At 43.8% G+C, this 27,470-nt stretch overlaps 1 long non-coding RNA gene across 4 annotated transcripts; it reads left to right on the top strand.

Annotated features, from left to right (window-relative positions):
• Nucleotides 1-5,512: 5,512 nt before the first annotated feature.
• LOC133089877 (uncharacterized) lies at nt 5,513-26,497 on the top strand. 4 transcript variants are annotated; one of them, XR_009700761.1, is made up of 8 exons: nt 12,349-12,598; nt 12,973-13,147; nt 16,244-16,545; nt 16,661-16,906; nt 17,551-17,645; nt 19,267-19,395; nt 26,100-26,171; nt 26,306-26,497. It is a non-coding gene; the product is annotated as an uncharacterized LOC133089877 (long non-coding RNA). The 4 variants fall into 4 exon arrangements; XR_009700758.1 differs by having other exon boundaries at nt 26,100-26,497; XR_009700759.1 differs by lacking the exons at nt 12,349-12,598; nt 12,973-13,147 and adding an exon at nt 5,513-5,560 and having other exon boundaries at nt 26,100-26,497.
• The last annotated feature ends 973 nt before the right edge of the window (nt 26,498-27,470 follow it).

Genomic DNA, 27,470 nt, shown 5'->3' on the forward strand with positions numbered 1-27,470 from the left:
GTATAGACTTGTGTGCATGTAACATATCTCAATAAAAAATAATGAACTAAGCCTATTGAGCTTGGTGTCAATCATTACCAAAATTCTGTAGGTAAAATCTGTGTGTCTTGTGCATGGTAGGTATTCGAAAAATATTTTTTCTTGTGGTAAAATATACATAACATAAAATTTACCATTTTAAGTGTACAATTCAGTGACATTAAGTACATTCGCATTGTTGTGCAACCAGCAACACTGTCCATCTCCAGAACTTTTTCATTATTCCAAACTGAAAATAATATATTTTTATTGTTGAGACTCCTGACTCTATTTTCTTTTAGCCGTGTAAACAGGTCAGGAAACAATACAGGGTGGCTATCAAGGCACTGTTCATATTATGCTTTGTTTATGTATGAGTTGACATGTGCTCTGACGTGCTTCTAGGTTTTAGTGGAGTAAAAAATTCTTGGAAGATGGCCATTTATTTTATCCAATTTTATAAACCAGGATTTTTGTAATCCCTTTCCAGCCCCACTTTTCATCACTTTCTCACTCATTCTCTATTGTAACAAGGTATTTGTGATTCTCAAAACGAACCAGGACCATTTGACCCTTGCCTGGTTACCTGCCCTGAGATGCTGTCACGTCCTTCTATGCCTGGCAGATTTACTCAGGTAACTCATTCAGAACATCTTACTGTGCACGTACTCTGTCCTAGGTGCTGGGGACACACCGGTGGACCAGCCTTAATCCTGCCTTCGTGGGCCGAGAGGGAGATGGACACTTGTCCTTTAAATTTTTATTCAGATATCAGCTCCTTTGTGAAACTTTCCCCACCTGCCTTCCTCTATGGCTGCTCTTCCTATCACAGTTGCCTGAGGCTCTTTTAGCAATATTATACACACATCCCCCTTCAGACAGTCCCTCCCTGTATCACATTTATTTATTATCCTTGTCTCCTCTACTTAACTGAAAGTTACTTAAAAATCAGGCTCTTCCTGTTCATTTCTGTGTCCCGTGTACCCAGCACACTGCCGGGCCAGGGCTGACACTCATTTACTATTCCCTGAATGACTGAGTTGGGTGTGGGGTAGGGATGCTAAGGGTATAATTAAATTGCAAACTCTACCTGAGGATCTTGGCACCTGAACATCTGTAAGTTACTGAAAAGTTTAGTTAACAGTTCAATAGGTAGAGAAAATGCGGAGGGCACTTTTAGAGTCTCCTTATGATGGATTTATATTATTAATCAAACAGAGGTATGTAGGAACCTGTGTGAGCCTGAACTTCCTCCTCTAGAAATCAGCTCCCTTTCTTATGAATGAAGTTGGATATGGTATAGTATAAATCTCCTGATGCTTGTTCCACTCATTTCATACATACTAATAAGGACGCGACTACGAGTGTGTTTGTGGTGGGGAAAATAACATCAGGACTAAGACCCCCTGCTGACTTTGCACCCAGTTTTTTAAGGATTGTTATTGGCATACTAATTAAGTAGCTGAGTGCATTAAATACAGAGCATGTCACTGCAGAAGTTATTAGCGACTCCTTGTGTTTCTCCACATCGCATCTTGTAGGTGAGGGTGGAGAGTACGGACATTATCTCCCATTTTCAAGTTTTCTGCTTCCATCAAAAATTAATCACAGAGTTCAGAGAATTTTCAGAGTTCGCATTAACTGTGGAAAGACTCATTTTGATACAAGACCCCATAGTTATGCTTGTCCCCTTTATACTATGTGTATTTAACATTTAAAAATGTGGATGATAGTCTCCTTAGCTAAGAAAGAGTATTCTGAAGACATATCCTCAGACTTGATGATTGTGCCTAGATTATTCACTAATTTCTAGAAAGAGAGAAAAGGGTAAGATAAGTCCCCGAGTCATTGTTTTATCTTCAGGAAATGATTTGTGGTCTTCCTGGAAGTGAAATTTGCATTGTTTTTTACAAGCCCACATGCTTAGTCAGCTCTGTTTGTATCCTGCCTAACTACAGTTAATGATGGCAGAATTGAAACACAGTAATATTAATTTTACAGTATATCACCTACTAGTTTATTTTTTGAATGTCAGTACAACAAAATTTTTCAAAAAGCACATGGAAAGCATTTGTGTGTGTGTGAATATGTAAAGATGACTTTTAAATTATTTCATAAGCGTATTGAAATGAAACAGTCTTCCTACAAGAAAGCAGGTGACTTAGTCTAAAAGTTTCCTTCTTTCCCTTTTGCTTCTTTTTATATTATGGACATAAAAATGTAGGAACAATTTACGATGGGTAAGTGCCAGTGGATTGATTAACTGATTGGATGTGTTTGTTTGGATTGTGACTGGACCCAAACTGGGAACTGAGGGCCAGAAATGGGCACTGTCTTGGCCAGTGTCACACAGCCAATTAGTAGCATAGCCAAGACCAGACTGTCAGCTCCAACTGCCAATGGGTTCTCTTTCCACTGGAGAAGGAGACACAGTTGCAAAAATTTTCCCCTTTCTTTGCTTTTCTTATTTATTTTTCCCCATATGTTTTCCTCCATCTGTATCTTGACACTGTATATTAGTAGTGATAAAAGAACTCACTTTTGTTTTCATTTCTGTTTCTCTTGATGTGTCCAGTTTTCCCCCCACTGGGCTCCCAGCTAACTCTTTCCATCCCTTCTTGTCAGTATTCTGTTCCCAGGGAGCTGAATCTGTTTTCGATATTTTCCTGGCTGAATCAAGACAGCAGGAAGAGTTGAAGTGTTGACTTTGTCTTGTTTCTTGTTTTACCATGAAAGTTGGGGGAGGTAGGATGGTGGGGAGGGAAATCTTAAATCATGGTGAGAAAGTCTTCCCTCCCTTTTCCTTTTTTTTCCAGGTCTCATTTTATTTTTTTCCTTTTTTAAAAAACATTTTATTGGAGTATGGTTGATTTACAATGCTGTGTTAGTTTCAGGTGTACAGCAAAGTGATTCAGTTATACAGATACATATATTCATTCTTTTTCAGATTCTTTACTCGTATAGGTTATTATAGAATACTGAGTAGAGTTCCTTGTGCTGTACAGTAGGTCCTTGTCGGCTACCTATTTTATATATAGTAGTGTATGTTAATCCCAAGCTCCTGGTTTATCACCCCCCCAACCATGTTTCCCCTTTGGTAACCATAAGTTTGTTTTTGAAATCTGTGAGTCAGTTTCTGTTTTATAAATAAGTTCATGTGTATCATTTTTTAAAATTAGATTCCACATATGAGTGATATCATATGATATTTGTCTTTCTCTGTCTGACTTAGTTCACTCAGTATGACAATCTCTAGGTCCATCCCTGTTGCTGCAAATGGCATTATTTCATTCTTTTTTTATGGCTGAGTAATATTCCATTGTATATATGTACCACATCTTCTTTATCCATTCATCTGTTGATGGACATTTAGGTTGTTTCCATGTCTTGGCTATTTTAAATAGTGCTGCAGTGAACGTTGGGGTGCATGTATCTTTTCAAATTATGGTTTTCTCTGGATATATGCCCAGGAGTAGGATTGCTAATTCATATTATAGCTCTATATTTAGTTTTTTAAGGAACCTCCATCCTGTTCTCCATAGTGGCTGCACCAATTTACATTCCCACCGACAGTGTAGGAGGGTTCCCTTTTCTCCACACCCTTTCCAGCATTTATGTTTGTAGACTTTTTGGTGATGGCCATTCTGAGGCGTGAGGTGATACCTCATTGTAGTTTTGATTTGCATTACTCTGATGATTAGTGATGTTGAGCATCTTTTCATGTGCTTTTTGGCCATCTGTATATCTTCTTTGGAGAAATGTCTTCTTAGTTCTAAGTGGAGGTTTTCCCATCGCACCAGCTGCCTTGCAGAACTAATGGATCAGATCGCGTTTTCTTTGCACTGCATCACCCAGTGACCTTCTCTTCGAGACAGGCACCTTGGCTGGAGAGAAGTGGGGTAGAGGAGGGGGTAAGCACTGCAGGGTGGGGGAATGTATCCAGCATGTCTTGGAAGAAATGTACCACTTAAGAGCAAACTCTCAAGGTTTGATCCCCTGCCCTTCCACCTTTTAGGGCAGGCCTGGGTAAGCCGTGACCCCTTTGTGCCTTGTTTCCTCATCTACAAAGTGGGGACAAAAATATCTCCTTCCCAAGTTGGAGGTGAGGATTAACTTAAGTGCTTGGCACAAAGCCTGACCTGAAGGTAGTTATGATTTTCGGAGTGGCACCAATAGGCAAGACATAGTTTCTTGGGAACACTCACAGATTCTCTCTGAACCAAGAGGTCATGAATTGGAGCTCTGTTTCAACAAGCTCTCTTTCTTGAGTTTGGGGTAGGAGAAAGTTCGTGCTCCCAGGAGGATGAAGGAGGAAGATGGTAAGACCCAGGTTGGATGTCAGGGCCTCAGTCAAGTGGTCTGAGCTCCCAGCTATGCTCTAATTCTCAGAAAGAGCTGCAGCACCACGCTGGAAACAGATAAAGCCCAGAGACCCACACGTAGACTCTGGCATTTCCAAAGCTACTTCTGTGTGTGCAATTTAAAAATTTCAACACTGGCTTTTCCTGCCTGCTTTGGTGTAGAGGTGGCCAGCATTATACAGCAAGAATGGCTGCAGGCCTGTGTGGATCCTCAGCTGACCTGGAATCTCTTGTCTCAGAGAGACTTCACGGGAAGCCTCTTCAGGGCATTTGTATGTTGTACTGGGCCCAGACTCCCAGCCCCAAGCTTGGTCCTCAAGTCTTGGTCAACCACCACGAATGGGCCTCAGCCCAGCAGCTCTCACTGCGAAAGCCTTGGAAGATGTACATGGTGCCTCTTCTTTTCCCAGCATTGTTCTGTGTGGACGAGACCTATGGGCTTTAATTGAGTCAGCTCCCTTTCCTGTGCTCCTCCCACTGTGATGAGAGGGAGAGTGAGGCTCACTGTAATATAGTGTGAAAGAGATAAGAGGAAGCAGAACCCAGGGTAAAAATTCATTTTTCTTGTTGCCGTATTTCTTTGCTTGTTATAGTTTCTTTGCACCCTAGAGCTCTTGTCAGCGACCCATTTTGTGAATGGAGACATTTCTGCTTTGAAGTCATAATTTATCCTGCAAGAGCTGCTAAAAGAAGCACTTTTAAACTCAGATCTGAGCGTAGGCTGGGAATTGTAAGTCACCTCTGAGCACTTGGGTAAATTGCAAAGAGTAGAATCCTTTTTACCTTAGGGAGTCAATTTTAACTTATTGCTTTTTCCTCTGAAGATAGTTTTCTCAAACATTTTCTCCTCCTTGCTTTCATTGCAAATTCTGACTTAGGTTGTACGAATGAGCCATTTGTGATTTATTTATGACATTTAGTTTGCTGTTAAGTTAACTTGTGACTACCTTATCATTAACCATCTAGCTAAACAAGAGTTTTAAAAATTAACCTGTGGAAGGTCTAGGGGAACACTATATTTTTCCAACCTACTCCCAAGACAATTACAGTCACTAACTAGCCATCTCTGTTCCTAAGCCTTAGAGAGAAAATATGGCAGAGAGGGTGAGAATGTGGATGCTGGCATCCACATGCCTGTATTCAAATTATGACTTTATTACTTATCAGCTCTGTGATGTAGGGTAAGTTACTTGACCTCTCTGTGCCTCAGTTTCCTCATCTGTGAAGGGAGGTAAAGCTCATACCTTCCTCATAGGGTTATTGCACGCAATAAATGAGTCAAGATACCCAAAGATTTTAGAAGTCGCTTGACATGTAGAAAGCAAAATGTAAGTACATCTTCTTCGTATTAAATTGTCTTATAGATGTGTAATATTTTGAGTACTGGAAAGAAAAACATCCAGATGGACCAGGAAAGCATATATTTGTAAAAACAGGTATCTTTTACTTTTATGGTTTGATTAATATTAAAATGGCTATGAGAAGCAAGTCAGATTTAATCAAAGGTGATCCTAGATTTAGTCACTGAAAATGTTTTGTTTTTTGTTAAATTAAATCAGGGGCATAAACTATTTAAATCTTCTGGGTCTTATTACAGTGCTATTTTGAATGTCATGTTTTAAAGGTTGAAAAGAATGTCTTCAATGTGTGAGTTTGCATAATACAACCATCTGACTGAATAGGGCTATATTAGGTGGCCGGCCAGACTCCCTGGGGCTCCCCCCAACCCTTCCCTACCTTCCCACACGCTCTCAAGAGGGACATGTAGCACATGTTATGCAAGCTCTACAGAAAAGAAAGATAATAAAAACACATCTCTGTCTCCATGTGTTACTGCTTTTTCTACACACTGAGTTTTCAGGGTAACTATCTTGTTAAATTTGTGTATTGCTGACAAAGCTATTCAGGCTTAAACAATACCCTCTGTCATTTGATAGGTGGCCAAATTTCCCTAAGAGGATTCTTTTGCAACCCCCTAAAATGTCCCTTTGTTGCAACCCACAGAAAGTCACAAGAGAACAGCTGAACTGTGCAACTGAGTTTTGTTTATTACATTTATACACATGCGTGTGCACACATATGAGCACACACACACACACAGAGTCCTTGTGCCTTATTCCTTCACATTTTTTGGGGGATTGGTTAGTGAAGAAATTTGGGGATAAATCTCTGCTAGTTTGGGGCCATGATTGCTTTACGTTTCCAGGAGTTTAAATGCATTACAGTCATTCCTTAATCTTCACAGTGTGCATTTAGTAGGGCTCTATTATACCCATTTTATTGTCAGAAAGTCCAAGGAGAATTCTAGGGATTTGGCCAATATTGGCAGATTAATCACCTGGCAGTCACAATTTGGCCATGTGGACTCAAGCAGCTCTTTAATTGTTTGGAAGCCCCCAAAGGGAAAGTTATGCAACTTGAATTTATCGGGGAGGTAGATATGGGGGAGAGGTTTGCACAGTCTTAACCTGGAGGCTCAGAGTTCTGTTTCCAGGATGGTTCCCTTCCTTCTGATCCCACAGGGAAGGCCAGGTCCTCCTGTATCTTGCTTTCAGAGCTCACATATATCATTGTCTTCTAATATGTATCATGTTGTAATCTCATATTGATTTTTTAAAATTAATTTATTTTTGGCTGCGTTGGGTCTTCGTTGCTGCACGCGGGGTTTCTCTAGTTGTGGCAAGCGGGGGCTACTCTTCGTTGTGGTGCATGGGCTTCTCATTGCAGTGGCTTCTCTTGTTGAGGAGCACAGGCTCTAGGTGCACGGGCTTCAGTAATTGTGGCATGCGGGCTCAGTAGTTGTGGCTCACGGGCTCTAGAGCGCAGGCTCAATAGTTGTGGCACATGGGCTTAGTTGCTCCGCCACATGTGGGATCTTCCTGGACCAGGGCTCGAACCTGTGTCCCCTGCATTGGCAGGTGGATTCTTAACCACTGCACCACTGCACCGAAGTCCTGATACTGATTTTTATCGTCACCCGAATAATTATCTCCACCCAGAGGGCCAGAACTCCATAAGGAGAATGTTTTACTAATCACTGTGTTTTCAGTACCCAGCCCAGTACCTGGCATACAGTTGGTGCCTAATAAATAATGACTAGTTGAGTGCTCTCCTCTTTGTACATGTTTCTTGTGCCAATTCTCAGTGTCCTTTGTAACACCACTTACTCAGTTGGTGCTGACTGGGGCCAGACATGATTCGGGGGCGCGGAGGGGCTGAAATGACCACATAATCCTCTAGGCAGCCAGGGAGGTGTTCCATCAATCAGTACTTTAACAAGAATTTATTAGATTTGAACCATATGCTTACTTTGTGCTCAGTGTTAAAAATTGAGGGAAATATTGTAAAGAATAATAGTCTCCTTGCCTAGAGAATTTCAAAATCTAGCTGGCAAGATGAGTCTTTTACAAATATCATAATTAAATGCTAACCAAAAAGATAAAAAACCAAAAAACTGAGACTGATTCTAAGGGAAGTAAAGTTTCAGAGAATGGAGAGATGAAGGTATTCTGAAATGGACAGAAAAAGTTCGTATGGAGTTAGGACTTAAGTAGGGAAGATGTGTAGGATTGGGATTATCAAGGGGCAGAGTGAGACTTTCTATATGGGAAGGGGAGACCCAATGAGCAAAGACATGGGGACTGCCATGAACATGGCTTATGTGAGGACAGGTGGGGCCACTAACCTGGCTGGAGTGGAGTGTGCTTGAGAGAGAGGAGGAGATCAAAGCCAAGTAAGTGATGGAGAACCCTGACAGGTGGTTTGTGATCTTGACCCAGCCTGGTCAGGCTGGGACTTCTGTGCTCAGGGTGGCGGTGACAATAGTTGGAGCAGTAGTGGAGGTTGGAGGGAGCTACAGGGGCTCGTCCTAGCACCTCCACGCCACACTCTCCTCTTGGTTTTGATTTCATTACAATCAGCACTCAATTTTTTGACGTGAAAACTCCCATTGATGAACCAGCCTAATCTCTTTACAAGGCAGTGGTTTTCAAACTTGAGTGTGCATCAGCACCCTTCCGGGATCTTATTTTAAATGCGGATTTCTGACACCTGTCCCCTACCCCACACCCAAGTTCTGATTCCATAGAATAAGACTTAGGGAGCTGCATTTTTGCAAGAACCGAAGGTGCTCCACGGACCACACTTTGTGAATATTGCGCTAAGGAGTAAGTGGTCCAAGGAGTAGTAAAAACTTAGAAGATGGACAACCAGCAAAAGGCATGTGTAATAGAAGCAAACTGCACAATTAGCCACTGTGACGTTCTTTGAGGAAATGTAAACACTATCCAAATAATTCTTAGCTTTCCCATCATCTGGGGCCTTACCTTAATTTGATGACTAGGGCAATATATATATGATAGACATGGAAATGATCCAACTTCCAGAAGCTCAGGTAGTGAGAATACTCAAGCTCACCTTAATCCAAGGACATCCTAAGAGCAGCCACTTGAATTTATGCTTTGCTATCAGCTGTTTAAAAAACTACAATTAGTAGCAAATTACAGTCAGACCGACTTTCAAAAGAACTGGTTACGTTCTGCTAGGAAACAGTTTAAACGATCAGATTCGTGCTCCCACTAAATCAAACAAGCTCATCTGGCTCCTGAGACTTGGGCCTCCCAACCCTGCAAAGTCTGTGAGTTGGATTCTCTTTTAGCAAAAAGCTCAGCTTTGGGCTTTGGTATTCTAATCAGCGTTCACTCGTACAATGGCCCGATCTGCCTGGGGAGGATGCAGAGAACTCACTGGCAAAAATGCAGAATGGTAAAGATGTGTGTTCCTTCTATGTCTCCAGATGGGAAAACTGCCAGGGACTATGGTACCCGATCTGGTTTCTTCAGTCATGTGATGTAACCTCTCTGCAACCCTTGATGGGAAGTAAAGAGGACCTTGGAGGTAACACAAAGGAGGGGGACTCTCTTCTGTCAACTGTTCTTTCATTCAATCCACATTGAAGAAAGGGCAGACAGTGCAGAGTAAAATCATGCCACTGGGCTCCCTACAAAGTCACGCCATTCAAGTGTGATGATTGGAACGCTGTCAGCTGACATAGTCCGGTACAGAGTTGGAAGGTGGGGTGTGCAGGTTGGGGTCCAGTTTTGAATGGATCAAGTGAACCTCCTCAGAGTTAGAATTTGAGGAAATTGTAAAAGGTATTTCATTTCTTCTATCACAGCTCTGGGGGGATGGGTGGGGGAAGCCTGCACAGTACTCGTTTTACCAGAAATTTGTTTTGTGTTTCCCACTCTCCTACAGATTTACAGTGAGAGCACAGCCATTTCACCCGAGATAAAAGCAAAGGAAATAACTCTAATAGTGAAGAAAACATATTTTAGAACTAATACCACTCTTTTTTTTCAACCTGCCAGCAAAAAACTGTTTGGCTTCATTTTATGTGATGCTGGTTAGCTAGAGTCAAGGTTCATTAGGGAATGTGCAGAGCCTTGTATCTTAAGGTTAGGTGAGTCCAGTGCAGCTGTCTTGGCTCATCCATGCCCAAGCACAAGCACCTATAATGCCTGGAGTTAGGGAAACTAACTAAAGCGGGGGAAAAATCCCCCGCTTCTGTGAATCTCCAACTAAAGGCACCAAAGGCAACCTTCAACTCCCCCCAAGGACAGTACAAAACAAGGGAGAGAGTGTTGTTGAACTAAACTGATTTTGGATTGAAAGCCAACGCCCTTTTCAAAAATGTAAAAAATTTTGCTTGCTTTGAATATCTACCAGGCACTGAATGGGTGGGTCGCTGGCGGTTCTCCGGAACCACCCAGTCTCTAACTACCATCCAGGTATCTTCCAGTTTCCAACTCAAGGTAAAGGAGAGACACCTATCCTAAAAGACATCTTGCATGTTTTCTTCTTTTATTCTCTTTCTTTGACCATTCTCCATTCACCACTTACCATGGATGAGTTAGCTGTCATAAGGGGTAGCTAGAGATGAATTCAGTGTCTTCATGTCCTATATCATACACCGAGGTAGAAAGTGTATAAACATAAACCCAGGGCCTCACGTCTCCTCAGCACTTGAGGGGTGGGGGTAGGAACACTTGTCTTCACCCTCCTGAGCTGGACTGCTGGGAATAGGGTGGATATGCCCATTCTGACCAAGGCCTGGTATTCTCTTCACTCCCTCATGCATGTCGTATCAGCTCTGTGAACTAGGTATTATTATCCACTCATGAGGAAATGAAGGCTCAAAGAGGTTAAGTAATTTGCTCAAGATTGCGCATCTGGGAGGAACTGGGGTCGGGATCCACGTCTGACTTGGCCCAGGATTGTTCCGTCATAACACATCTCTAGGGCCCTGCGTGGAGCACTGCCCAGGCCTCTAGAGATAGGCAGCTGTGCGTGTGGGATGAGGGGCAGAGCCAGTGCTCTCAGAGGACAAGCCCATCACCTCTGATGCTTGATGCAGTGGAGGGACTGTATGTATGTTAGTCCCGAAGGACAAAAACACAGGTGAGATGGGCTAGTCTGCTGCTCAGCAGGCACTGCTCCTAACCACCTGCCCTAGTTCTCTCCTTTCCACTTAGACCATTTTTTTCCTCTCTGAAGTGACATTGGAGGAAAAAGGATCTTGCAGAGGTGTTATGAATCATGACACTAGTGTTACGTGTTGCATAAGCTGCCTGATTGCATAGGGCCGGCAGGGACCTGGGTGGGCATGGGGAGGTGGAGGAAAGGAGCAGGGCAGGCATCTTCTTTTCTTTAGGGGGATGAAACTTAGACCACCCTGCCTGTTAGGCAGATATGCAGCAGGGCACTGGTTCTCATGCCCTTAGCAGAGAAGATGCTTTTGTTGAAGCACTTTCGTTCACTTTTTCTGCGTATCTATTTAGAGGCTGGTTTCCTCCCCAGGTGGCCCTCTGAACGGAGGTGGGAAAGGAGATGAGTGAGAAGGGAATTTACAGGTATTGTCAGGTGCAGTGTGTCAGGCACAAGGCTCCCAGCTTCACCTGCACTTTCAGAACCGGAGAAGACAGGGCTTGCTACCTCTTGGCCCAGAAGACTGAGTCGGATCCTCTGCATTGGTTAGCTAAGACTACTGTGAGAAAAATGTTTTCTAACGTGGGACTTTTCTTGGAGGAAAACCTCTGAAGACGAAAACCCATAATCTAGTTAGGATGTAATTTCTTCTTTCCTTTTGCTTGCTCTAGGCCTTCATTCATTCCATTTGTCTTTTAGACATTAGGACTGTAATTAATCCCACTTTTTCTTTATCTCCGGAGATTTAACTTTAGCTCATTTTAAGATGGCAGATTCCCAAACCCTTTTTCTTCATCTTTCCAAATGTTTGCAAACTGGTAGGACTATTTAAATGTGGGTAATCTGAAGAAATGTTGGCTTATTCTATCCAAACATGGATTTTTTTTTTCCCTAGGAGAGTACAGAGTGACTTTCTGGAGTTCAGAGGAAACTAAAGTTATTTTATTATTTTACACAGGAAGACAAAACCCCGAGAAAGAGCAGAAAATGATATAAGAATAACATCAGACTGGGGTGGAAGTTTCTCTACGTTTCCACGCTCTTAATTACACGAACACTCACCGCCCTTTTCCACACAAACCTTGTTAGGAATGCTGACTTATTGCTGTTGCTTTGACAAGGGTGAAAAGTCAATCCACTGCCATGAGTTTGACTTGCAGGATTATTACTGGAAGAAAATCTATACAAGTGTGCTTTTCGATGGCCACGGCAGACTTTTTAATTTCTTTGGTAATTCCTTCACTCTTTTGTTTTGGTACAGCTGGGACTGACCTACTTTGTTCCTTCATTACAGGGTTTTGCATAGGTATTAATAACAGGATGAAGAGGCTCTGATTCTCAAACTCATCCCTGAAACTCAGCAGGACCTCTCAGCTTCAAATCCCCAGACCAGCTTCATGAATTTTATTTATGCATTCATTTATTTATATGATTTCTGGTGCTGAGACACGGATGAAAAATTAAAACGTAAATTCATCAGCAGGACCTAGAGCGGAGCAAGATTAAAATTTGAACCCCTGAACTTCCAGGCACCTCCTGCCACAGAAATAACAAGATCATCACTGAACTCCACAAACAAAGGGCGCTCTCTTTCCTCCCCCAACAGCCGGCGAAAAGGCAGACCTGAGAATACTCAGGCTCAAGACATCACTCAGAACATCCCAAACCAAAACAAAAGCTATGCACCAAACAGCCAAACAAACAGAGGTGGGATCAGATTCCAGCAAGCCCTGGTGAGTTGCCAAATTTGGTTTCTGGCTGTTTGCCCCGCGGGAATTACGTAATTCCCAGACAAGGGCCCTGGACTCAGAATTTCAGCCTCTCATCTGAGACTTTTACTCCTAAGAGCTGGCAGCAAAAATAGGTGAGAATCTCACTTCCACTGATGCAGTGAGGCTGCTGATTTTTATTAGGTAATTTTGTTAGTGTAGTTGGGATGGTGTTGGAAGGAAATGCCATGTTGTGAGATAATAGAGTGAATTCTCTCTCCCATAAAAGTAAATTGCCCTCCATTTTATACTCTTAAGTAATCCATGCCCCAGTTCTCTGAGGCCAATCAATGTGAGTCTCCAAAGCAGAGAGCCTTGTTTATTTCACCCTTCTGCAGTGGGACAGCCAGCTCAGACTGAGGGATGGGGCTGACATGCTGGGGATTCACTAAAGAAAAGCAGGAGGCATGGGAGAGAGTTGAGGCTGGTATCAGAAGAATGAAACGACCGACCCCTGTGAACCAGATACCTTACAGATGTCCTCTCATTTCATACTCACAACAGCCTTATAAAGTAAGTATTATTCTCATTTCATAGGGGAGGAAATTGAGTCTCAAAGAATAAAGCAGCCTGCTTGAAATCACGCAGCTGGTTAGTATGACCGGGGCTTATAAGACTTCAAAGCTTATTCCATATCCCAGGCCAAGAGCACTGCTCTGTCAAGTTCAAGGGATTTAGGTAAAGCATCCAGTGGCTTCATTGGTTCCATAGGACCTTGTGTGATTGAGCCACTAAAGGTCTTTATGGCTAGGGTCAAGGCCTCTGTATTCCGTAGTCTCTGTGCTGTCTCATGGCTACTAGTCATGTGTAGCTATTTAAATTTAGATTAATTATAGTAAAACAAAATAAAATAATTTAGTTCCTCTGTCACACTAGCCACAAGTCAGTGCTCAGTAACCACATGTGGCTAGTGGCTATCTTTCTGGACAGCACAGGCTTCTAGAACATTTTCAACTTAACAGAAAGTTTTGTTGGATAACAGTGGAGGTGGAACATTCTAGTTGTTAATGGGACCTCCCCCTTTTAGGCTGCACTTAGTTCTTATGGGCCTGAGAATCTAGCTCATCCTGCTTATCAAAGCAGGAATGTTCAGTCCCACTCTGGGTTTCCACTGGGAGGGATTTTCCCTAAGCACATTTACGACCTCTGTCTGCCTCTTTACTCAGTCTACTCTGGGGAGGTGGAGATCCTTTACTGATTGGTTAATTTGGGAAGAATAATTGGGAATGAGTTACCTACCGAGAACAAGTTCTCCTGTTCCCCCAGGTCTCTGCCCCTGTGGTGCGCATGGTTTGGGGGTGCCCTGAATACCTTCTGTTTGCCTGTAGATCCACTCTCTACCCTTCTCCACCCTGCCCTGGGCTCCAGGAGGCTGACCTCTGTCAGACTCACCATATGATAAGATCATACACTCCCAACTGTAATTTATGGTAAGATGGAAGGGCTACATCTGGGAGGGGGCACAAGCAGGGTCAGGGCACAGAAGAGACATGAGCAGGTCACCTAGTCCCCTTTTTACCTACCGCCCTTGCACCAGTGCCTCTCCCTCAGCTCACACCTATGACTGCAGGGGCGTGGGGAGGTCTGTTGGTTAGCAAACTGGCCCCCTAACAGGAGGACAAGGAAAGACAGAAGAAAGAGGCAGACCACTCCAGATTGGTAGGTGGTAGTTTTCATAAGCAAGGGAATTTACATAGGAGGTTTGTAAAGATGAGTAGATCTCTGAACCTGACAGCCAGAATCTGAAGTTTATATTAAGAGGCCTTAACTGGGTTCAGTCATGTCCACATGGTCTCAACAACATTGTCCTCTCAAGGCTGCATCCCTGAAAATGGCTTCCACTGTGGGAACGGTGGGCGGAATGTACATTCCAAGGACGGGGAGTGGACGAGGAGCTTTCCATTGCCTAAGTCCAGCCCTCTGGTCAACCGGAGGTTAGACCCTCTCCATGACCTCCTCCAACTAGGCCCCTGTGACCATCTGATGAAGAAGGTAAAAGGCCAAACTGGTTCATAGATGGATTGGCTCTTTATGCGGGTGTAAACTGAAAATGGGCTGCTGTACTACAGCTCCATTCAGGGCTGGCCCTGAAAGAAAGAGTGAAGAGAAATCTTCCAAAGAGAGATTTGGGAGATATATGTGATTACCACATTGTGTGGAAAGAGAAGTAGCCCAAAGTAACAATAAGTATGGGCTTGTGGTCAGTAATCAATGGTTTATCTGATTGATCAAGGCCTGGAAAGAGAAAGATTGGAGGATTAGGGACCAGGAGGTCTGGGGAAGAGGCATGTGGAAGCATCTATGGGCTGGAGCATGATGTGTGACAAACTTTGTATCAAATATTAGTGCTCAGCAGAGAGCATTTATTTACCATGGAAGAGGCACTAGACAACCAACTTGATGAAATGACTTAGCCAGTTGAAGTCAGTCCTTGGATACTCCAGTAACTGGCAAAATGGGCTTCATGACATGGTGTCCGGGATGGAAGCTATGCATGGACCCAACAGCATGGGCTCCCTCTCACCAAGGCTGGTTCGCCACTGCTGAAAGCCCAACTTTCTAGGAGCAGAGATGAATACTGAGCTGCTGATTTGGCACCATCCGCTATGGGGACCAACCAGCCACTTGGAGGCAAGTGATTACATCAGACCCCTCCCATCTTGGAATGAGCAGCCATTCGTCTTGACTGAATCAGCATGCACACCAAATACAAGATTGCCTGAAAGCATCTGCCAGCATGACAGTCAAAGGACTTACAGAGTGCTTGATTCCCTGCCTCAGGATCTCGTTGAACTGAGGAGCCCAGTTATAGACCAGGATGTGTGGCAGTGAGCACGTGACCATGGAGTCCGCTGGCCTTATTACATACTGCATCATCCAGAAATTGTTGGCTGTAATGAAACAGCTTCTTAACAGCCACCAAAGATCCAGCTTAGAGATGATAAACTCTGAGGATTGGCACCATCCTCTGTGACACAGTATATACCCTACATCAACAACCATTGTATGGGGCTGTGTTCCCAGTAGGTAGCAAGCATGAATCTGGGAACCTAGGAGTAGAAGTAGGTGTGGCTCTGCTTCTATGACCCTCAGTGACCCACTTAGGGAATTTGTGCCTCCTGTTACTGCATTTCTAGACTTTTGAGGTTCAGTTTCCAGAGAGAGGACATTTCTATCAGGAAACTCAGTAGGGGCCCCATTAAGTTTTAAGCTCTCTCTGCTGACTGACCCTTGTGCCAAAGTCTACCAAACCAGGGAAGTAGTTTCCGTCCTAGTAGGAGTAATTGACCCCAATGATTAGGAAGAGGTAGGGCTGCTGTTACAGCCTGGGGTGTCTCTTGGAATCCCCGTAGCCACTTTTAACAATAAATGGACAAAGGAGTAGCCATAGCCTGAGAAGGGCATAGTGACCAGGAGCTGAGATCATCTTACTGATGAAGGTCAGGGTGACCCCACCAGGTAAGCCACTTAGACCAACAGAGGTGCTAGCCAAGGGGGAGAGGAATCTAAAACGAGTAGCAGAGTGGAGAGGTGATGTGTATCAGTTACCTTGAAAGCAGCTGCAGCAACAGGGGCTGTAATTCATGTCACTAACCTTCCTCGTGTAAGTTTAACCAGGAAAACAGGCCAGCCGGAATCCTGGAGAAGGTGTTCTCAGATTTTACAAGTGAAGAAGGTGGACCCAGGTGGCACAGTGAGTGCTGTGGGGCTCTGCCCAGACCCCCCCTTAGGACGAGGAGACCATTCTCCCAGCTTCTGAGAATGGCAGTGACTTGGTGACTTGCGCCTCTCAGATGAAGCCTCTCCAGGAGTTGGCGTCCACTAAAGAGAGCCACAGGCCACACTCCACTCCCAGAGGCAGCCCGCACCCAACGTGTGGTCAGCGTACATGCCAAACTTCCTTGCATCAGGTAGGACATCTGAGCAGGTTCCTCCCAGGCTCTGGGTCAGATGAGGCTTTGGATGCCGCTTCTTCGCAGTTCAATACCTCCCTGGGCCCAATTCCACTTCTTTGCCTCCCCACAGGTGTAGCTCTTAAGTGAATGCCCCAGCAAACCTCCTGCATGCTAATCTCTCTCAGAGCCTTTTTCCTGGGGCACCGACTTCAGACAATGCTGTTCTTCACCTCTGAGTACTTTCCCTGCCTACACTTCTGATGGATTCTTCTTGAATTATCCTAATTTCAATGTACCCTCTGAACCCTGCTGGGACCCTCACTGACTGGCACAGCAACATGGGGCAGGCCTGCTCCAGGCTCCGGATCCCCAACAGGTGGGTAGGTCTGCCCAGTTCTGAGGTTCAGTATCTGTAGGACCCCCTACCCATGGATAGAATCTGCATCCTCAAACCTACAAAAATCAGCTTGATAAAGATATTTTGGCCTCTCCATTAATTCTGTGTTTAAATTAGTCAGAGCATGAGTGCGGAAGTACTCATTTGTGGCTCCTTCAGAAACCCCAGCCCCATAGAGTGCAACTGATACCAGATTTAGATACAGCAGCCAAGTGTTTGGCCTGTTGAAGGGTGCCTTTTTGACTGTGTGTGTGTGTGTAGGGGTATCTAGCAAGCTTGGCCTGCTTTCAGTAGGATGGCTATTTCTCCCCCTAAACGGGGCCCTGATAGAGTAAGTAGGTTGATTGAATCTCTTTGATTCTCAAGGTTATTTAATACATTGATGTGTTCTGTATCTAAAAATCTCTCTTTTTAAAATTTATTGTTTCATTACATAATTAATAAGTGAATTCATTCTCTTTGTTTAAAAAATAATTAAAGCATTACAGATAAGGCTAAAATTCCCTTTGGCTGTCACACCAGTCCCCTCCCAGGAGACAAATTATTACCCTCCAGACCTTTTCCGAATTGGCAGTATCTATTTAAATTAAAGTTGTTCATTTTCTTTGACCTGGAAATTCTAGTTTTCAGAAGTTACACTTAAGAAAGCCTCTTGGATGCGCATGAGAAAGAATGAGCAAGGATATTTACGGCAGCCCTGTTTATAATAGCCATAAAGGTAAGTAACTTAATAGGGGTCTAAATAAATTGTGGTACATTTTTACAATGATACTGGATGCAGTAGTGAAAACAGTGAGGTGGTTCTGTAAATGCTAACAGGAAAAAAAATCTTCAGGAGATATTGTGGCATGAAAAAGGAAGTTGCAGGATGATAAATGTACCGTGATTCTGTTTTAGCAGGGCTATTAAAATAATTACCTAATTGAAACGACCTGGGTGAGAGAAAGGAGCAGGAGTCAGGGAAGTGATTAGTCCTCTCCCCTGCCCTGCCTCTCTTAGCCATTTCTTCCCATTTTCCTGTACCGTTTCTGCTTCCCTTTTACTCCATGTTCTTCCGTCTTTTTTTTTTTTAACTCTTTATTTTGTATTGGAGTGTAGTTGATTAACAACGTTGTGATAGTTTCAGGTGTACAGCAAAGTGATTCAGTTATACGTATACATGTATCTATCCTTCTTCCAATTTTTTTTTCTCTCTCTTAATCACTGCTTTTCATGGGTTAACATTGGAGCCAAATCTACATCCTGTGAACTGTTTTTGTTTACTCTCTTTAACAACTGGTTGAACTCAGTTGATGAGCAACATGGCCAATCCAAACTGATAGTTAAAATGTCAAAATAAATGGTTGCATTGCCTGTGCCCCAGCTCACGTGATGTAGTTGATGCATAATTAATTGAGCAGCAATATGATCTGTTTGTGGAAACTTGCCCGCTTTGGCTACTCTAAAAGCTTCAAAGATAAACCAACAATTTGACCAAGTTATAAAAAAAAATGTATATATAAAAGAAACTTCAATTGTGGGTTGAATAATAAAAGTCTAGTGTTTGCATTAAACAAAGTGCAAGTAGCGTTGTATTTTGTGTTACTAGAGCATGTAGATTATTTGAATTAAAGAATTCTAGTCTAATGGCTTCCTTTTAGATTGGAGAGAATTGTGGCCCAAGGAAGTGAGGTTACAAAGCAGCATTCCCGGTTCAGCTGTTTTCTGATGATACATTTTTTAGGCAGTAGAGATGTTCATTCTCCTGTACTCTGGGAATGGTCCTGTCTCTCTCTGGTATGGGAGGATCCAAATGTCTGCTCTTTTACTCATAGGTCTGTGATTGGGGCACAATCTTTATGGGATGGATCGAAATGGTTGACACAGTCCTGAATGGGGTAATGGCAGGAGGGACCAGCTCTGGGCCTCTCTGGAGTTCTCTGTTATGGTTTAAGGATGTTTCAATGCTAGAGGGTCTGGGAATAAAATCACATGAGAATGGCCACAGGAACTGGACATTTTTAGCTGGAAGAAGAAACCTAGGAGTAGGGTTACCAGATAAATACAGAGCATCAGTTAAATTTGAATTCAAGATGAACGATGAATACTTTTTAAGTATTATTATGCCCCAGGTATTGCATGGGACAAACTTATACTGAAAAAAATTTATTTGTTGCTTATCTGAAACTAAGCTCGATTGGGTCCCCTGTATTTTTGTATTTTGCATGTTTCTTTGTCTTGCTGACTCTAAAATTATGTTATGACCAAATTCTCTTTTTTTCTATCCTCTGAAGCTTCTAGCTAATTTTATGATAGGACTGTCACTGCTCTCATAACACGACCAACCGTTTCCCCAACAGACACGCTGGTCTCTCTGACTCTTCAGGGATATTCCTCCTGCCCTTCAGGGTGGTTCCCTGTGTATCCACAGTGGGAAGATGTCCAAGTCCCTCTTGAAGTTAAAAAAAAGTAAATGAGCAGCACGCATGGTAAGATCCCATTTGTGTAAATTTTCAAAAGCATAAACATAAATATAGGTAAAAACATTTTTCTGGTTAAATATCTAAGAAACTCTTAAGACTGTTTATTTTGGGATGGGGTCAGTTATTGAAGGCTGGTGAGGAAGGCTTAGTTTTTATTTTCTACCGTTATGGATGGATATTTTAAAAACAACTGTTCACATTGAAACAGGCTGGGTATTTACCTTTTAGGAGCACTGTGGTGGCACTCCCAGTGATGGGTTAGGATTTGTGATAGAAGGAGGCCATCTCATGTTCCTTTCAGTTTAAAGACTGTGTAAATTTCAATAGTTTGAGGAAAGCCCCATCAGACAGTCTGGGTAACACCGTTGACATGTTTGAGCATTCTCGATCTCTCCTGCCCACCTAAAAGCTCAGGTGAGAGGAAAGCGTCTCCCAACGCAGCCGTGGCCAGTTGCACGTGTGTTTGCCACTGAGTGTGTGTGCACCACCTGAGGGTAAGGAGTTATGAGCCCAGGGTCCACAAATCCACATGCAGTTCTTGGCCTTACATTCAAGGCAGGTCTGGACAGTTCAAAACAAGGAAAACAAACTTTTTTGTTCTCCTCTTAATAATAGCTCAATCCACATGAAATTGCTGTTGCATAGACAAAAAAAAAAAAAGATTGTCTGAATATCAGCAATTTCATATAGTTCAACTAATACTACTTTTGGGCATCACTTTTTACTTTCTTATTTGATCAATTAGAAAAACAAATCAAAGCAACTAAAGTATGTGTATTTCTAGGCTTCCAAATCTGCCTTACCTTTTATTTACCTATTATTTGTGATACATATTAATAACAGCTAAAACTTACATAACATTTTGTATGTGCCAGGTGTTTTAAATGCTTTGCATTTATATGCCCATTTAAACTTTCCAATAAACCTATGAGATAATTCTGTTTGTCTCATTTTGCCAGTGAGGAACCTGAGGGGTGCAGAGTTTCAGCATCTTGCCTGTGTTGGTGCAGCTGTAGGTGATGGAGCAGGGCCCTGAGCCCAGGCCGGATTGGCTTGTAACCATGACATCACACTGCCTCTCCTTTGTTCTGGCCCCCGAGTTACTGTTACGATAGGCCCGTCACTGCCCTATTATAACCTGACCTACTAACTCTTTCCCCGGCAGACAAGTTGATATGTCTGGATTCCACGGGGGTACACGTACCATACTCTAGGATGGCCCCCTTGAAGCAGCGGAGGAGTTTATCCAACTGTGGTGAGGCCAGGGTGTCCCCGCACCCAACAGTTTGGATTGGGGGCCCTCAGGCAGGCAGCCTGATCCTTCCTTGCTGCCGGTGCTGGTCTCGCTACAAGGAAACGGTCCTTGATAAGAATCATCAGTTTCGGGGCTTCCCTGGTGGCGCAGTGGTTGAGAATCTGCCTGCCAATGCAGGGGACACGGGTTCGAGCCCTGGTCTGGGAGGCTCCCGCGTGCCGCGGAGCAACTAGACCCGTGAGCCACAAGTACTGAGCCTGCGCGTCTGGAGCCTGTGCTCCGCAACAAGAGAGGCCGCGATAATGAGAGGCCCGCACACCGCGATGAAGAGTGTCCACCGCTTGCCGCAACTGGCCAAAGCCCTCGCACAGAAACGAAGACCCAACACAGCCAAAAATAAATAAATAAATTAATTAATTAAAAAAAAGAATCGTCAGTTTCCTCCTGAGCTGGTGCCCCTGCAGGCCTGGCGGAGGCGCCTGATTAACCCATCCCCACAAACACGCTCTCCACCCATTGTACACCGAGCTCGCCTTTGTGCCTCTGCTTCATTTCTCCTTTCCTACGACAGTGGTGCTGAGGCTGCAGCGAGGCAGAGTGGTTGGTGCATCTCACAGATGGGAGAGGAGGACCCACCGCTTAGTACCTATGGGCGTGTTAACTTTTCCGCAAGTCAGTTACTTCCTGGGTAGCATGAGCATGATAACACTGATGTTTTGGGGGTGGTTGTGTGCCTTAACTGGATCCTGGACGTAAAGCCCAGTATAACATGGAACGTGCGGAAAATCATAGGAAGCAGCAGCACTGGGGCTAGATCACTTGTGTGTGAGGCTGGGCCCGTGACGTGGGCTAACGCAGCTCTCTCTGGCGTATAAAGTGTCCTTTTAGCACTGACCGCCTCACTGAAAGGCGCTTTTGCATTTATTAATTACATCTTCTTCTTTTTTTTTTTTTATAAGTAATTCAGTGAAGAAGGCAGAATAATTCTTTATTTTATTTATTTTTGGCTGTGGTGGGTCTTCGTTTCTGTGCGAGGGCTTTCTCTAGTTGCGGCGAGCGGGGGCCACTCTTCATCGCGGTGCGTGGGCCTCTCACTATCGCGGCCTCTCTTGCTGCGGAGCACAGGCTCCAGACGCGCAGGCTCAGTAGTTGTGGCTCACGGGCCCAGCTGCTCCGCGGCATGTGGGATCTTCCCAGACCAGGGCTCGAACCCGTGTCCCCTGCATTGGCAGGCAGATTCTCAACCACTGCGCCACCACGGAAGCCCTAATTACATCTTCTTATCTGTAAGAGAGGAAGTTTAGACCCACTGTTCCCTTCCATGAGGACGGCTTTGGACTATTTTTGGTGTCTCGGCCCGCACTCTTCCCTCCCCCCAGGGGAAAGAGGAGGGTGTGAAATTACCTGTTGGGTGAGTCTCTCCTTGCTTTCTTCTTTCTCGTGGGGCCTGTCAGCGTCCCTGGGCAGACGGCCTCTTCTGTTCCCAGCAGAGACAGCTCCCCATACTCACTGGTGCAGAATCTGGGCTGGGAAGGCAGGTTCTGTATCGCAGTTTTTGTTGAAATATTGGACTATGGGGTCTTTCTCAGAAATATATCTCAGAAGGTCTATTAGAGTTCGATTTCTCCTTTGCTCTCAGACCGTACTTTGGCTTTGCCCAAAATTTCAAATGCTAATTAAACTCATGTGTTGCATATATCTAGTATTCTAGAAGGCAATAGCTACCATATTAATATGAACATTTGAGGTTTGCTATTTGAGATATTTGAATAATTTGATACTAGAATATTATAGGCATTCATGCTGATTTTAAAACACGTGATGGTGTAATAGATTTTTCATTTATTTTTGTGACTGTGTTGTTTCTACACTCGATTTTGGAATGGAACGAACGCAATATTCATTTTAGTGTGATTGAACTTTGGGCTTACTGATGAAATGGCGTCTGTTCCCTTAGAAGCGCCTCACAGTTTGCTTTTTAAGATAAAGTAAAATAAACATATAGAAAAGTACATTGTGATGTAACCAGCACCCAGATGGAGAGAGAGCACATTACCAGCACCCCAAAACTCCCCATCACAGCCCCCACCTAGTAAACTACAACCTTGACCTCTCACATCATACATGAGTGTTGCTGGTTTTTGAACTTGATGTACATGCAGTCACACAGTATGCACTTGGTGGGATCTGGCTTCTTTCAGTTAGCACAACTCTAATTTCTTGATTCTGAAAATAATGCTGTGATGGTTTCTAGACCAATTCTTGGAAAGGAAAGGAGGGAGGCAGGGAGGAGAGAAGGGAGAGTGAGGAAGAGAGTGAGAGGTGTGTGTTGGGTACCATTTGTCTGTAGCTACTCTGAAAGTGATGCAGCCCATGAAGAACTTTGGGAGACTATAAACCAGCCATATGAGCCAGTCTCTGACTACCTTAGACCTTATTTATGTGAGAAAATAAATTGGATCTGAATGAAAATTTTGTTGAACTGACTTGCTTTGGCTGTGCCGTGGGGATGTGGACACGTGGTCCTGATACCTGTGAACCCTAAGAGGACCCCAGCGTGTTGGCCTGGCTGGATTTTGCAGTACTGCCTTGAGTCTTAAAGTTATAGTCTTGTACCCCAGCCGTCTTCCCAGGGTCTAAAAGAAATCTCTGTTGGAACGTTTCCTTCTAGGTTTTCATCGTAGTGTTAGATAATAAATGGATGACAAGATCTATACAGAAATGGAGTAGAAAGGAACTTACATGGTGTGACTTTTAGGGCCATTATGGGGCTTCTCTTGTCCCAAAGTAGCTTTCCCACCACGATACCAAGGCACCACTGTCCCCTCCTCTCTGTCCTACAAGTCCTACATTAGATTCAGTCACTATTAATCCAGAGTAATGAAACCAAATAGCTAAAACACACACTTATTGTGAGATGTTGGTAGGAGCTCAGAGAAAAGTTGGGTCTTACCTCCTTTACACGTTACACATCCTCTTTGGAACACTAGGACATGCTAAATAAGAGGGAGACTATGTTTGTGATGGCCCTATTCACACTACAGAGTCAGGCTTCATGATGGAGGCAGCCATGTTCATCCTTGTGCCTCCCAAATTCTTCAATTTCTGTTCCCAAGGACACACCCTGAATATTATCTTTCAGGGTCTGGGGGCCTACATGTTGCTCACTGTTCAGGATGGAGGGTGAAGTTAGGTAGTTTTCTCAGGCTTCTGAGTGAGAAAGCTAGAATTTGAATCTAGCAGTATGACTCCTAATCCCGTGATTATTTACTCCACTGCATGGATGAAACAGTAATCATAATCTACTCCTTTAACTTTTCAGATGGGGCAAGAAGATTTTGTAACTTTTCCAAGGCCCAGCGCCCTTTGACTTCATCACCCTGTCTCTCGTCTTCCTTACCTCTTTGCCAACCTCAACCCAACTTTTCTCTGAGCTCCTACCAACATCTCACAATAAGTGTGTGTTTTAGCTATTTGGTTTCATTACTCTGGATTAATAATGACTGAATCTAATGTAGGACTTGTAGGACAGAGAGAAGGGGACAGTGGTGCCTTGGTATCGTGGTGGGAAAGCTACTTTGGGACAAGAGAAGCCCCATAATGTCCCTAAAAATCACACCATGTAAGTTCCTTTCTACTCCATTTCTGTATAGATCTTGTCTTCACATTATTTATTTGTTCAAAAATTATGCATTGAGCACCTGCTAAGTGCTGGACAATACTCTAAGGGCTTGGGGGCACATCCGTGAGCAAAACTGACAAAAGTCTCTGATCTTGTGAGCCTTATATTCTAGAAGGGAGGGATAGAGAACCAACAGTAAGTATTATAAATGATAAATGCATCAGTTACATGGTCTGTTAGGTGATGATAAGCGATACGGAAAACAGCAGAGTAAGAAGGAAGGGGAATGTTGGGGGCAGGTCACTGCAGGTGTAGTAGAGTGTTCCGAGTGGACTCACTGACAAAGCGGCATTTGAATAAAGACTTGCAGGTGATAAGGGAATAAGCCATGCAGATATCTGGAAGAAGAGCAGTCCACAAAGAGGGACAAGGCAAGGCAAAGGCCTTAATGTGGCAGTATGCCTGGAATGTTTGATGTAAAGTAGAAGACGAGTGAGGGAGGAGGAGAACGATAAGAGGTGAAGTCACAGAAGTAACCAGGAGTCGAACCATGTAGTTACTTGTCGGTCATTGTTAGGACTCTAGCTTTCCTGCTGATTGAAATGGGGGGAGGGATTGCAAAGCTTTGACACAGAAGAGAGACATGATATGACTTATGTTTTAACTAATCATTTTGGTTGCAGTGTTGAGAACAGGCAGTAGGTGGGTGGGAGACAGAGAGGGAGACCAATTAGGAGGCAATTCTAATAACCAAGGCGAGGGATGGTGGTAGCTTAGAACAGTGAAGAGAAGTGGCCATAGTCTGGATACACGATTTCCTGATGTAATGGACGTGGAATATAAGAGAAAGAGAAGCCAAGAATGACTTCAGTATTTTCGCTGTAAGCAGCTTGAAGATTGGAGTTGCCATCAGCTGAGATGGGAATGACCATGGGAGCAATGGAACAGAAGGTGGTCTCGGAGCTCCGTGCTGGATTCATTGAGTTCATGATGCCTATCAGACGTCTCAAGTAGAGGTGTTGAGTCTGGAGTTTGGGAGAGAGTTCTCAGTGGAGGGATACTGTGGGCGTTGATCCCCACATACAGGTGGTATTTAAAGTTATCAGACTAGAAACTTAGCAAAGCAGTGGGGGTAGATAGAGAAGAATTCAAGGTCTGAGCTTATAGCACCCAACATTAAGAGGTAAAGAAGAAGAGGAGAAGGAACCAAGAGAGGAGATATAGGAGTGTCATGTGGCGGGGCGGTGGGGGGGGGGGGGAAGTGTGGTGTTTTGGAAACCAAGTGAAGAAAGTGTATGAAGGAGAAGAGAATGTCAACTACATCAAATGCTGCTGATGGGTGGAGCAATATGGAGACTGAGAATGAGAAACTTGATTTAGTACCGAGATGGTCCGTGGTAACCTTGACAAGAACAGATTTGGTGGAGTGGGGAGGGTGAACACCTTATTGGGATGAATTTAAGAGAGAGTGTGAAGAGATGTGGATGAAACAGTGAGTGTACAACTCTTTCAAGTAATTTTTTTATAGAAGGGGAGAAAACTAAGGGGTTGGTGGAAGAAGTGTGGTCAAGAGAAGTATTTTTTAAGGTGGGAGAAATAACAGCATCTTAGTATGCTGATGGAATTGTCTGTATAGGGGGCAGAGGGATGGACTCGGGAGCACTGTGGTGGGAGGGAATAGAATCCAGTGTTACAGCAGAGGGACTGGCTTTAGAATGGGGCATGGATGGTCTATGTATGGAAGGCAGAGGGCCTGTGTGCAGAGGCTGGTGCCTGAAACATGAGAAGGTAAGGGGTCGATGGGAACTCTCTTGAATTGCTTTGTTGTTTCAGAGAAGAAAGAAGGTCATCAACTGAAAATGAGGATGTAGGAGAAGATGTTGATGGTTGAGGAGAAGGGAGAAGGTATGAAACAGACGTCTGGGAAAGCAGGAACATGAATGAACTAGGGAAGCACAGCACAATTGCCTGCAGCATTGAGGTTCAAGGTCATGGATTTTAAAGGAAACCTGTCAGCATGATTGTGTGTTTTTCTCTAGGGATCTTCATCTGCACAGCTGATGTACATGAAAGGTGGAGAATTGGATCTTTTCTCCTTTGGAAACTTTAAAAATGCAACAATTTAAATGTTTTGTGAATGAAAGAGCCGCTTCAAACAATTATGCCTATTTGCTTGCATGCTCCCTCCCTCCCCTCCCTCCCCTCCCTCCCCTCCCTCCCCTCCCTCTGTCCCTCTCTTCCTTTCTTCCTTCCAAAAACACTTGTATCTCCTAAGTATATAATAATCATATCTGAAACTAGTTTAAAGCAATCCCCATTTCTTCAATAAACTTTGTGTGTTTACTAAGTGCCAGGAGCTCTGTTAGGTACCATGAAGATACAAAAAAGAAAAGAAGACCCTAGATGCTCATCTAGGGAGAGGTGAAGATGAAACATGTCTATGATAATTGTAATATAAGATGGATGTTGGTGAGCATCAATTTGAAAATAGAGCAATGTGAGAATTGAGAGAAGGAAAGCTTGTTTCTAGCTGGAAACTAGAATACCATGTGGCCTGAAGGGTGGCCACATGGTTTCTCCCATCCCACATGCTCTTCTGGGCTGAGACATTGATACTCCTCGCATTCAGAGTGGGAGTGGACGTCTTCTCCTGAATGGTCTTGTGACTCATTCATAACCAATACAGTGCACAGCAGAAATGACGCCATATAACTTCTGAGACTAGGCCAAAAGAGGAGATTTGGCTCCCACCCTGTTTGCTGGGACGTGATGTAAAAAGTCCTGAGCCTCTATGTGAGAAGTCCAGTTCCCCTGAGGCCACTATGCTGTGAGGAAGCCCAGGCCACCTGGGGAGGATACTTGTAGGTGCTCTGTTTGACAGTGGCCAGCATCAGCAGCGGACATGTGACAGAAAGCACCTCCACATGATTCTAGCCCCCAGCTGCTGAGTCACCCCCGGCCATTAAGTCTTTCCAGCTCAGGTCCCAGACATCATGGGGCAGAGTCAAGCCATCCCTACACACTCTCCGAGTTCCTGACCCACAGAATCTCTGAGAGTCATACAATGGACTTTTTACACTGCTGAGTGTTAGAGTGGTTTGTCAGGTAGTAGTAGTTATCAGAACAGAAAATTTCTTGAAAGAGGGAATCTGAGAACCAAGTCAATTTTAGATGTGAAGAAAATGTGATACTAAATGAGACTGG

Source organism: Eubalaena glacialis, chromosome 4 (genome assembly GCF_028564815.1).
Source record: "Eubalaena glacialis isolate mEubGla1 chromosome 4, mEubGla1.1.hap2.+ XY, whole genome shotgun sequence".
NCBI lineage: Eukaryota > Metazoa > Chordata > Mammalia > Artiodactyla > Balaenidae > Eubalaena > Eubalaena glacialis.